The following is a 12222-nucleotide window of genomic DNA, read 5'->3' as shown; positions in this document are numbered from 1 at the left end:
AAGGTGTCTATGGAAGGGGGGGAGAGGGAAACTCTTAGAGGGAATTGACATCTTGGGATGTGTGCCTGAGCCCCCTCCCCACCCCCACGAGCACCTGCCCCCCCTCACTGCCCCCTCCACTCACCTGTCCCCCCTCCCTCCTCGAGTTCGCCTGGCTGCTCCCTCCCTCTCTCCCTCCCTCCTCCCTTGCCCTGCCCCCTCCCTCCCCCCAGTACCTGCCACCCCGCAGGCCGGCCGGGGATGCTGGGCTGCTTGGCGTGGCGTCGTGGCGCGGGGCGCAGAGGCCAGGTCCCCGCCGGCGGGTCGGCGGGTCTCGTGGGGTGCAGGGGCGAGGTGTGACCCCGCGTGACTGGCGCGCACCGCTGGGAGCCGGCCCGGCCCGGAGCGGGCGCGGGCGCCGGCGAGGGTGCGCGGGGCTGGGCTGGGGGGGAAGCCGGCGAGTGGCAGCCGCGGGCGTGCGGCGGGCGCGGGCGTGCGCGCGAGGGTGTGTGCGCGGCCGAGGCGGAGCGCCGGGCGGGCGGGCGGCGGCGGCGGCGTTAGGACTCGGGGGACGCCGCCCCCTCCCCGCCAGGCCCCCGCGTCCCGCCCCCGCCCCGCCGCCCGCCCGCCCGCCCGCCTCAGTTCGCGCCGCGCCTCGGCTCGCAGCGCAGCGGCGCCGGCTTCCCCAGCCCCGCGCCCAGCCAGCCCCGGGGGCGCCCAGCGCCGGGCACAGCCTGCGGCCGCCGCGGGCGATGCAGAGCCGCCCCGCGCCCGCCCCCGTCCCGGCGCCGGCTCCGGCCCGGGCCCCCGTGGGAAGGGGCTGAGCCGCCCGCCCGCCCGCCCGGATGGCGAGCTTCGCAGCGCTCGCCCTTAGCCTGCTCCTGCGGCTGCAGCTGCCGCCGCTGCCCGGCGCCCGGGCGCAGAGCGCCGCAGGTGAGTGCGCCCTCGGGGTTCGCACCCCTTCCCGGGGTGTGTGTGTGTGTGTGTGCCCCGGTCCCCGCCCCCTCTCCCCGCCACGGGCGGGGGGCCCCCTCGGAGGAGAAAGTTGTCGGGGCATCCCGGGAGGGTGGGATCGCAGGTCTCCACGCACGGCCTGAGCCCCCCACGCATCCCAGACTCTAGACGCGGGGCTGCCGGGGGGCGGGCGCGCCCTAGCCGGGGTGCCGGGACCCCGCCCTCCCCGGGCAGCCTCGCGGGTCTCCAAGTTCCTCTCTCTACTTCGCTGCGGGGGGCGGGGGGGGGGCTGGGCTGGGGTAACTTTCCGCGGTTGTTGCGAATATGTTCCACTTGTCGGAATCTGTCACTTGATGCTTGGGGCGGCGAGGTGGGGACGCGGAGCGCCCGGGGGACCCCGCGTGTGTGTGTGTGGGGCGTCCTCTCCCCGCAGGCGCCCGGGCAGCGCGCGCTCCTCCGTGGGGAGGCCAGGTCCCCGGCAGGCCCGGGCTGCCTGCGCGGCCGCCTTCCTCCTCCTCCTCCGAAGCACGGGAAGCTCGGGTCTGGGGCCACACACGCTGCGCCCCTCAGCTGGTGTGGAAACCACGCGGCACCCGGAGAGAGCTTGGTGTTTGATGACAGATCAGGAAACGAATCGCTCTACCCTACTCCCCCCTGCCCCCTTTAAAAACAACCAGAGTAATAGGTACCCCCTGTTAAGGCCATCCAAGAAGAGTAGCTTTTACCCCTATGCCTGTCTGCTCTGGAAAAGTTCTAGGCACCTGTGTTCGGGTTGGACCATAGAAGGGGGCGTGTGTATGTGTGTGCCCCGGTGTGTGTCCTTGGTGGACAGTGCAGGGCAGGGCACTGTGTGTGCGCGCTCACGTGTGTGTGTGTGTGTGTGTGTGTGTGTGTGTGTGTGTGTGTGTAGCATCGTCAGACCACACTGCAGACAGCTTCCATCCCTGAGTGCCCACAGTGGGCACCCTGGAAGGAAGGAAAGTAGGGAGATGCGGGTGCACTTCCAAGTTCAACGTCACCTTGAAGTTTCCCAGCACCCATGGGACTGGACACCCACAAACAAGTGGGACATAGGACCCGTGCTTAGAAGGGCTGTGCCCTTATAAGAAAGAGGAAGAAAGAAGAAAGAAGGGAGGAAGAAAAGGACGGAAGGGAAAGGAGAAAGGGAAGACAGAGGAAACGAAAATAGGAAAAGAAAGAAGAGACAGACTCTGGAAGGGAGGGAAGGAGGGAGAGAGAAAAAAAGGATTAAAAGAAAGGATAGGCAGGAAGGAAAGGAGGGAGGAAGGGAAGGAGGAAGGGATGGAGGGACGGAAGGCACTGAGCAGCTGGGAAGTACAAGGTCTTTAAACAAGCTGCCTTAGAGGTGAAGAACCACTAAGGTGACAGTCAATTGGAAATGCTTTAGATTTCCCCTGGCTTGATACTAAAATGGAAACTACACATTGGGCTCCGGGGAAGGGACAGAGTTTCTGTGGCTGGAAAGTTGGACGATGCCTTTTGAGACGTGTGTAGCTGCAAGTCTAAAATAGCCAGGGAGGAAGGAGAGACAGCCGTGACAACACGTTAAAAATAGTGCAACATTCTTATCTTCCTCATTTTGGGGTGTCTGTTGGTGGATGGCTTGAGGATGCCTGGAGCTGTCCTGTGCACCAGGTATGGTTTGAGACTCTGGATATATACATATATATATCCCTTAAAGCCTGGGCTGGATGAGCCTATGGTAACAGTACTCATATTTCCTCTGCAGAAGCAAGATACATTAAAAAAAATTGCACCACAGGTCTCAGACCATTCTTGAGTTAGTAGCAAGCTGTCAAACCCCCAAACTGGCTCCTTCCTGGAAGCTTAGCAGGTTTTGGGCTGGACACAGCGCGCCCGTTCCCCATAGTGTCGCCAGGTGGCACTCGCCCCCAACAGTTAACATGCAAATCGAGTCGCTTTCCATCTCGGGAGGACAGAACTTTTCAATTTTTAAATGAGTAATGTGTTTATTCAGCCGCCTTTTGTTAAAACATTTAGAGAGGTGTGAAGAGCAGGCACCTTTTCTTTGTTTGCTCTTTGGAAACGCAATGGGAAGGCAAGCATTCCTACCGTACAGTTTGGGAAGAAATCGGCTGTGAAGGCACCATATGTTTCTTCTGCTTCTCCTACCTGAGCTGGGTGGAATCTGCAACTCCACTAGCGCATATATTTAGCAAGTGGTTACATTTGTTCCTGGGGTTCCTTAAAGAAATGAGATTAGCTTGGGTTGGGGATTTGATGCATTTTAAGCCTCACTCCTCCTGGATAGAAATGGAGATTTCCCCCCCACCCCCTCATGTAGATATCTATTCTCCTCTCTTGTGGTTTAATATTAACTAGATTATTTAAATTAGATTTCCCTGGCTTTCCGTGTGTACATCTGTATTTGCAGATTGAGGAAGGACGCGAATGTTGACTTTTGAAATGGACTTATCTTCTTGCTGGATTCCTGTGTAGCCTGGGGACTCCAAATCTACTTTAAATATGATAGCTTGATTTTTTTTTCCTTTTTCTTTTAGCTGTAAAGTATCTTGGTTTCAAACTTTTGGCAAAGATGGGTAAATAATGCATTTTAAAAACCCAATGAGGTGTTTCTCTAAATTCCTTTGATCTGAAGATTCCAGGCCTTGAAAGCAATTTTCAATTTGTAAGCGAACATCCAAAACATAGTTGGATGATAGCATTTGTTGTAACACATTGGTCATGGTGTCCAAAAGTCAGAGGTAGAAGCTTGTCATCAAAAAGGCAATTTCCTTCTTCCTTACTCTAACATGTGTTTGATGAGCCACAACAGTGTTTGGAGGAATAATAGTAAATTTTTTTTTTCTTTTAAGAAATGGTCTGTTCCCATGGTTGTAAAACCTGCTTTGGGATGAGGGAAAAGGTAGAGGTTTGAAGAAGCAGATAAGAGGATAATTAGTTCATTTATTAATGGGTTTCAGCATATCATGAGCGAAAACAGATCTTCCAGAAGACAGATGTGAGGCAGCAATTGTTGGCAATGTAGTCATTTAACTTAGTAATCACTGCCAGACACCTCTGGGGAACTGTTAGCAGTACAGTTAGATTTTACTTTCTGTCCTGGATTGCTTGATTTGTCTCCTAATAAAAGAACAATTAATGTACAAACCTGGCTTGGCTTCTGTTCCAGCAACAATCACAAACATGATAAAGGCAGACCACCTCTTGGGTTACAATCCCATTATCTTGCTCCCTCACTTTAATTCCTTCTTGCTGGTCCTCCCTCAGCATCGTTCCCACAGGCTCTAGCCTGCCAGCCGAGATGGTTTCCCCTGTAGTAATGTAACTGTCACCTTTCAGAGCCATGATCAGAGGGTATTACAGCCTCGTTCTCTCAAGCCTGGGATACTCCCATGACTCCCTGACAGTGTGTTGCTGTGGAAACAAGAGTGATGCTGTGTAGGCAGTGGTCCTTGATAAATATTTATTGATGATGATGAAGAGATGGTGTGAGTCTCGTGGCAACCCAGATAGGGAGTGGAGGAATTTAATTCAGCAGGCAGCATGGGTTAGAGAAAGAACTTCTGAGTCTGATGTCTGTGGTTTGAATCCTGCCTTTGCCTCTTGCTTAGCTATGCCAGCCTTGGCGAGTCATTTATCTTCCCCGGATCTTTAACTTCTCATCTGTAAAGAGAGGATAATTATAGCTGCTTTACTGGATTTTGTGACTGAGTAAGATGATGTATGCAGAGTGAATAGAAGCCTTGCCTGGTGCACAGTGTGGGCATTGTGTTCACCACGGAGTTCTCTCTGTCTCTAATCTTGACATTGCTGTGCATACAGGGGTTGGGCTGGGGGTGGGGATGGACTGATGGAATGCTAAATGATGAAGAATCGGTCCAGGAGATGGTTGCATTTTGGTGATGGTGTTTAGTTTATCCTTCCTTCCTTCCTTCCTTCCTTCCTTCCTTCCTTCCTTCCTTCCTTTCTTTCTTTCTTTCTTTCTTTCTTTCTTTCTTTCTTTCTTTCTTTCTTTCTTTCTTTCTTTCTTTCTTTCGGTGGGACATCAGGGGTGGATGGGTGGGTAGGTGTTTTGATTTCCTGGAATTGTTTATAGAAAGATTTCAAAGAAAAATTTCTGATATTGGACATTAGCAAGATTTCATGATTGTAGGGTTTAGATAGGGAATGTTCAGTTTTTAGCATATTTCAACTTTTTTTTTTTTTTTTTGCCAGTCCTGGGGTTTGAACTCTGGGCTTGGGTACTGTCCCTGAGCTTCTTTTGCTGAAGTGTGTTACCACTTGAGCCACGGCACTACTTCCTTTTTTTTTTGAATAGTTTGTTAAAGAGTCTCATGGGGACTTTTCTGCCTGGGCTGGCTTTGAACCATGATCATCAGATCTCAACCTCCTGAGTAGCTAGGATTACAGGGGTAAGCTACCAGCACCCAACATATTTTAACTTTTTGAAAAACTAGCAAACAATGTTGTCGGTTGTCTATCATAATAAGAAAATACTGAGCATTTCCTTTGTTCCTTCATCACCAATCTCTTGCTGATATTCCTGCCATTGTCCCTGGTGTCATTCTCATCTCTTATCTGGTCGAGAAATCAAGTGCGTGACATTCTGGAGTGAACTGGGAGCAGAGGAAGATGTTCTGTGCATGCAATAAACAAGCAAAAAATAAAAAAAAAAGAAAAAGAAAACCATATAGTGAATGGTGGCATTCCAATACACATGTAAAAAAACTGAGATTATTGGAAACAAAGCATGTCAGACAGGTTTAATAGCATTTGCAAACACATGACAGGACTGAGTGTGCGAGCCAATGCCACGGTGACATTAGAAAAAAGAGTGTGTCATGACACCTTATCAATGAGATCCAGATTGGTTTGGACTCAAAGAAATTTAATGAATTAATAGCAATCAGACACAGGCAGAGGGAGAGGTGGTCATCCATGGTTTTGTGTCCAGAAGAGCTGAGTGACAGGTTAGAGTCACGGAACCCAGCATTCGACGTGGACCTGCTGGACACTTTAATTTGCTTGTGAAAGGAAGAAATGAGCACAAGAATACCATTTACTTATTATCTATGGTAAGAGCCACAGGGTCCTCAGGGGACCACAGAGTGGCTCAGTGAGGAGTTTAGACCCAAGCAGCACTACTGGAAGTCAACCATGAAAAATGGGAATTAATAAAGCAGGGTGGTAAAAAAAGGTGGAGGCCCTGTGAGAAATGACCATCATTAGGGCCTGCTGCATTCCCCACTTCAGCGTTACGTCTATAGGTACACGCTAGGGGGATCTGCAGGGAGGGCTGGTCAGAAAGCCCATCTGGGTCAACAGCAGACTGGCGAGTCTTGCACAAATGGAAGTGTGTCTCCTGTTACACACTGCTGTTCTTTCACTCAGGAGGCAAGGTCCTAAAAGCTCAATCCCCCCCCCCCCACATGCACATGCACGCGTGCATGCGTGCACACACACACACACACACACACACACACACACACACCATACTCCACTGCTTGAGTGGAATATGTACAATGGCTTTTCCCCTCTCTTTAATCTTTAGCCAAAAAGTTTTATTGTATACTGGAGGGAATGAAAAATGGTGAAACCACTTTGGTAAGCACTCTGTCAGTCCTCAGATTACAGACACAGAATGTAATAATAAATACTCTATTGTGGCATAGAAAGACATGAGTATAAATGTTCAGAGCAGCAGCATTCGGAATAATCCCACTCAAAACACAATCCAAGTGTCTATCAACTGGTCAGTCCATCCAGTAGGAGACTACTGGCAATAGCAAGGAATAAACTACAGGTATCTGCTACAATATAGGTACATCCTGAGCACAGTAGTCTAAGTACTAGAAGCAGGAAAGGAAGACTTCATGTTATAGGAGATGCAGAAAAGGCACATGTGTAGAAACTAAAACAGACCACTGGTTGCCTAGGGATAGACATGGGGGAGGCGTGCCCTACCGGTGGGTATGAGAAGCTTTTGAGGTAATAGAAGACCTGGGAGCTTAAACTTAAGAGGGCTGTGTGATGCTGTACACTTAAAAAGTGATAGAATGGCACACCAGCAATGGATAGAATTTTGTGGAATGAATTACTTCACCGTTCTGAACCTTTATTTCTGCGTCTGAAGTGGGATGACTCAGGGCCTTGGTATTCTCAAAACTGGACAGAATTCCTGTAAGTTGGTCTCTGGCACAAAATGGCTACCCGGGGAATGGCACGACTATTTCTTCACTGTTATCAGTTTCCAGAATGTTCTTTTTCAAGGCATTAGTGGTGTACCCTATTTTCTTTTAGTCTCGTTAGATTGCCAATTAAATCCGTGCAGTAGCATTCTCCTCCAATTAGCCTTCTCCTCTCCTCTGCCACCCATCAATTTGGCTAAAATGAAAACAGTTAAGAGTATCAAGTTTTGGCAAGAATCAGAGCAATTAGGTGGCTTTGTTCATTGTTGAGCAGTACAAATTGAAACAGATTTTGTTTTTTAATTTTTTTTTTTAGTGTTAACATGGCAAAGCATTAAAATAAAGACTCAAATACCTTTGCCTGTGCTGTTCTGGTATGGTGTGGATGAGTATGAGGATTGATGAGGCCCTTCATCCATTTCCTTTCTCACTAAGCTAAGACTGTAGAAATCAAACAGAAAAGTAGACACGTCTCCTCTGTTCTCCTGCTGAGATTTGGAGCAGATGCACTATTTTTTTTTTGGGGGGGGGAGGGGCTTGAATGGGTTCCATTCAAGATGAACAGCCACCAGAGGTGAGAAAACAGGTCGTTAGTGGCTTTGACTCTGCCTTCACACAGTACTCCCATGAAGGATGTTACACTGAAAGAACTTCATACTGATAATCTTTATCATCATCATCATCATCATCATCATCATCATCATCATCATCATCATCATCATCATCATCAGTTTTGCAATGCTAGGGATCAAACACATACTGGGCAAATACTCTACCACTAAGTTATATATCCTTAGCACCTTATTTATTTATTTTGGTGGCAAGCCCTTATCATGTAGCTCAGATTGGCATGATCTGCCTATCTCTGCCTCCTGAGCACTCAGATTACAGGTGTGGGCCATCATGTCCACCATGCTTAAAAATGTGATGCTTACAAATATCGACCTATCTTGGTTTTGTGGACTTGGTCCTCACCCCTTGGAGGATGTAGAGCTCCTGTCCAAATATCTCTGAGGCGTATCCCTAGCTCCCCTTCCCAGGGCTCTCCAAACCTGTTTCTCCTCAGACCGTCCCTAATGTTGCTTGCTTCCCTTTGCCCCCGGGTTTCTGAAACCAGCCATGTAATCTCAGCCTGTGTCTTTTGGTCCTCCCCTAACTCATAATGGGTGATTGAATATTCATCCTATGAGGTTCATGCATTGTTTATTATGGAGCATGAATGAATGAATGAATGCTTACTGACAAGCCAGACTTAAAAAAAAGTGCTCAATATGGGATCATCATTATATATCAGTGGGCTGGCATGGTCTCAACTTCCTTGAATCAACTGGAATTATGACTTTTTTCTTTGTTTTGCTATTCAGATCATCACAGTGAGGTCAGTGGGTGAGCCTACAAACCAAGTCTTTGTTCATCACCTCCAGACAGCTTTGAGACAGTCTTGGTTTTGCTGTGGTAGCAGGACAGATATTCAACCTCCTTTCCAGGTTTTCTCACCCCCAAATACAGTCAGTTATTCTTTTTTTAATTTTTAATTTTATGATTGTACCAAGGCTTGAACTCAGAGCCTGGGGTGCTGTCCCTTAGCTTTTGTGCTTAAGATTAGTGTTCTATCACTTGAGTTCCAGCTCCACTTTTTGGTGGTTAATTGGACTTCTGCTCAGTCTACCTTTGAGCAGCAGTCCTCAGATCTCAGCCTCTTGAGTAGCTAGGATTACAGGAATGAGCCACCAGTGTCCAGCTCCAGTCATTCTTTGAAGAGCCCCAGGCCTTTTTAGGGGGGACATCAGAATGTGGGGGTGCACATTTGTGGCGTATTGTTCCAGCACTAGCCTGGAAGGGAGTAAAACAGTGACTACTGGTCATAGGAGGGACAGATGAGCAAGTCATTTATCTATTTGATTTTGTAAAGTTGGTTTGAACGTGAGATCTTATTAATCTAATTAAAATAATTTTGTCACATGGTCATGCTCTGTGCTAAAATTAGTACAGTCTAAAAGTTGATGTAACAATTTCTTTTCTCCTTAAGCATCCTGCAGTTGGTCTCTAAATGTACATGGGTCCAGTGGTAGCCTATCTGTCAGTGGTGCTTGGGCACCAACTTCAGGAAAAGGAAGAAAAGAAATACCAGTCTCCCTCAAAGGGACCAAGATGAATTATCTCTTGCTGTGAAACAGGCTACTTTTCTAACCTTACTAGCTTTATGGTTCTCACCATTTCTTTGAGGAGGTGGGGAGAGCAGGAATCTGGTGAGCCTAGCCCAGTGTTCTGGCTCTGAACCTGTGCAGCCGTCAGACCCACTCCGACGGGAAAGGGGTCAGCTTCCGAGGTCGCCCATATGACTGCTGGGAGGGCTCAGCTCTGCATGGGCTCTTATGCAGGGGGCTCAGCTTCTCAGCCGGGGGCTGGAGGCATCCCACAGTCCCTTGTTACAAAAGTGCCTCACAGCGTGTGGCAGCTCACACTTTGGCAGGGGCTTTATCAGAATGGAGAGAGAGGACAGGAGAAAGTGCCAGCAAAGTGGAAGTTACAGTCTCCTTAACCTAATCCTGGAAGTGACATCCCATTATTATTATTATTATTATTATTATTATTATTATTATTATTATTATTTACTGTATTCTATTTGACAGGAACAAGTCACTGAGTCTAGTATACACTCAAAGGGCAGGAATCATACAAGGAAGTTGTAGTATTCAGAGTTCTCCATAGAAACAGAATCAATATAATAGGATATATGATTGTGTGTGTGTGTGTGTGTGTGTGTGTGTGTGTGTGTGTGTGTGTAATAGGATTTAGCTCATGCAGTCAGCCAAGTGCCATGACCTGTCTGCAAGCTGGAGGCCTGAACAAGTTGGTGGTATATGTCTGAGTGTTTGGTTTAAGTCCTGGTCTGGATAGTCTGAAACCAAAGAACCAGTAGCACCATGTTGATGGAGGTCCAGTTCAAGCATGGAGAATGAAATTGTCATGAACGGGATGGTGCCAATGCAGAGGGCTGTTTGCTAACTCCCTTCACCAGTTCAAATGCACATCTAGTCTATAAGCATCCTCAGAGATAGATCTAAAACACTATGTTTTACTATGAGTTATCTGGCTATATCTTAGCCTAGTCCAGTCGACTCATAAAAATAACTATAATATGGAACTAGAAATCATTGTGTTAAGTGAAATAAGCCATATTCAGAGAGACAGAATGGCAGGTTTCCCTCTTATGAGGGACATAGAAAAAAAGAGGGGACTGTTGAAAAGAGGGAAGAGACCCGGGGTGGGAAGGTGTAGGAGGGAAAGAAGGGGGTGGAGGATCAGAATACTGTATATGCATAATGAAAATGTAAATATCACAACGAAAGTCATTATTGTGTTTCTTTTTGTTTTAATTTGTCCAAGACTGGGACTCAAACTTGGTATCTGACACTTGTTCCTTGGCTAGCACTCTACCACCTGAGCCACACCTCCAACTTTCAAATCCATTATTTTATGCAATTTATATGTACCAATAAAAAATCATTATCCAAGGCATGAATGCCATCAGGAGGGAGACTATGGGCAATTTTAGGAGCTTCTCACCACAGGAACCTCAGATGATAGAAAGATACAGAAAAACTTTTTTTGGAAAAGAACACAAATATAACCTTTGAAGTGTGTCTTTTAATTCTTATTATTTTGGAGCATTGGTGTCTGTCTTGTGTCAGTCATTTATACCTTAAAGTCTTTGGAGTAGAGATACTTAGTGTCTCAGAATTAGCTTAGTCCAAATTAAGGAAAAGAAAAAGTTCAGCAGGAACGTTAGAGAGTAAAAATGAATTGACATGAAAACCAGGCAGATAGTTTTTCAAGCTTGTACTATTTTGCATTTCAACAAGAACTAAGATTTTCACACTGATATCTAGGTTACATAAGAAGTGGTTTCAGAAACAAAACACCAATAGTTTATGGCTATTATATTATTTAGCTGAATTTTAATATTTTATTGACTTTAGCTCTCCCAAGTTCTTAAAAATGAGCATTTATGTTGGACCTCTCTGACCCATTTTCTGAGAGTCTTTGAAAATTGGCAGGTAACACTAAGAAAATTTAATAAATTACCACAATGAAAAGGCTTAATCTAATATACAGATTATTATATGGATCAAAAACATGTTATTCCTGAACTCTGTGTGATGGATGACTGCAGTAGTCGCAGGACCATGGTGGAGGAAACCCAGTCCTAATGCGTTTCCAAGGCAACTGTGTTTGGACCCAAGATATTGCTCAGAGAAGGATTTGTCTAAATCCAAATGGGCCAATTAGGCTTTGGACTTCCTGTAGAGAAACACTCTCTAGATTCCTAGAGAGATCAACAATGAAATAAACTAGTGTTGGTTCTGGAGGGGCCCACTGTTCTTGGCTAGGTAGAATCTATATTTAGCAGAGGAGTCATCGCTGGATGATGATCCTAACCCCAGGCTATGTGGAGTCATTTCCACAGTGACCTTGAGGAAGGAGTACTCCAAGACACAGAGTCACCCTTCTACCCTGGGGAAGTGTTTGGTTGACCTTCTCTTTGAGGTTTTGAGGCATCTCTCATGGTGACCTGTCCCCTTCAGCTGTGCTATATCTGGCTATGCAGAGTTGGATACTGGGTACTCTTCCTAGTGTGGGGGACTTGGAGGCTTACTGTTCATAGGTCTCTAAGTCAGCAATATTGCATGCCATTGCACAACTGACCATACCAGGCCTGGATCAAGGAACTTACCCTGTTCTGTTGTGTCAGCTTTGAATTCTAAGCAATTTCCATATGTCACATTCTACTATTTCTAGGTCCTGAGCTTTGGGTGTCTTGATTGTCTCTGTTTTATTTATATAGTGCATCATTCCTCTGCTTAATACCATTTGTGTGTTGTCTCTTCTCCTTTTTTCCTGTCTTGTCTTACCTATTTTTTTTTTTGTCAGTTACAGGGCTTGAACACAGGTCCTGGATACTGTCCCTGAGCTTTTTCACTCAAGGCTAGTGCTCTACCACTTGAAACCACAGTGCTACTTCTGGTTTTCTGGTGGTTTATTGGAGATAAGAGTCTCATGGACTTTCCTGTATAGGCTGGCTTTGAACTGC

At 47.1% G+C, this 12222-nt stretch overlaps 1 protein-coding gene across 1 annotated transcript in view; it reads left to right on the top strand.

The window, feature by feature from the left end:
* Positions 1-843: 843 nt before the first annotated feature.
* Ptprt (protein tyrosine phosphatase receptor type T) overlaps positions 844-12222 on the top strand; it is a 992204-nt gene continuing 980825 nt past the window's right edge. Inside the window, exon 1 of the mRNA XM_069989779.1 lies at positions 844-912. The gene's annotated coding sequence lies outside the window, so the exon portion shown is untranslated. The remainder of the gene's footprint in view (positions 913-12222) is intronic.

This window comes from Dipodomys merriami, unplaced genomic scaffold (genome assembly GCF_024711535.1).
Source record: "Dipodomys merriami isolate MVZ:Mamm:240054 unplaced genomic scaffold, mDipMer1.0.p SCAF_39, whole genome shotgun sequence".
Lineage (NCBI taxonomy): Eukaryota > Metazoa > Chordata > Mammalia > Rodentia > Heteromyidae > Dipodomys > Dipodomys merriami.
Note: the sequence above shows the minus strand (reverse complement) of the source record. Positions and strands in the feature narration are given on the sequence as shown.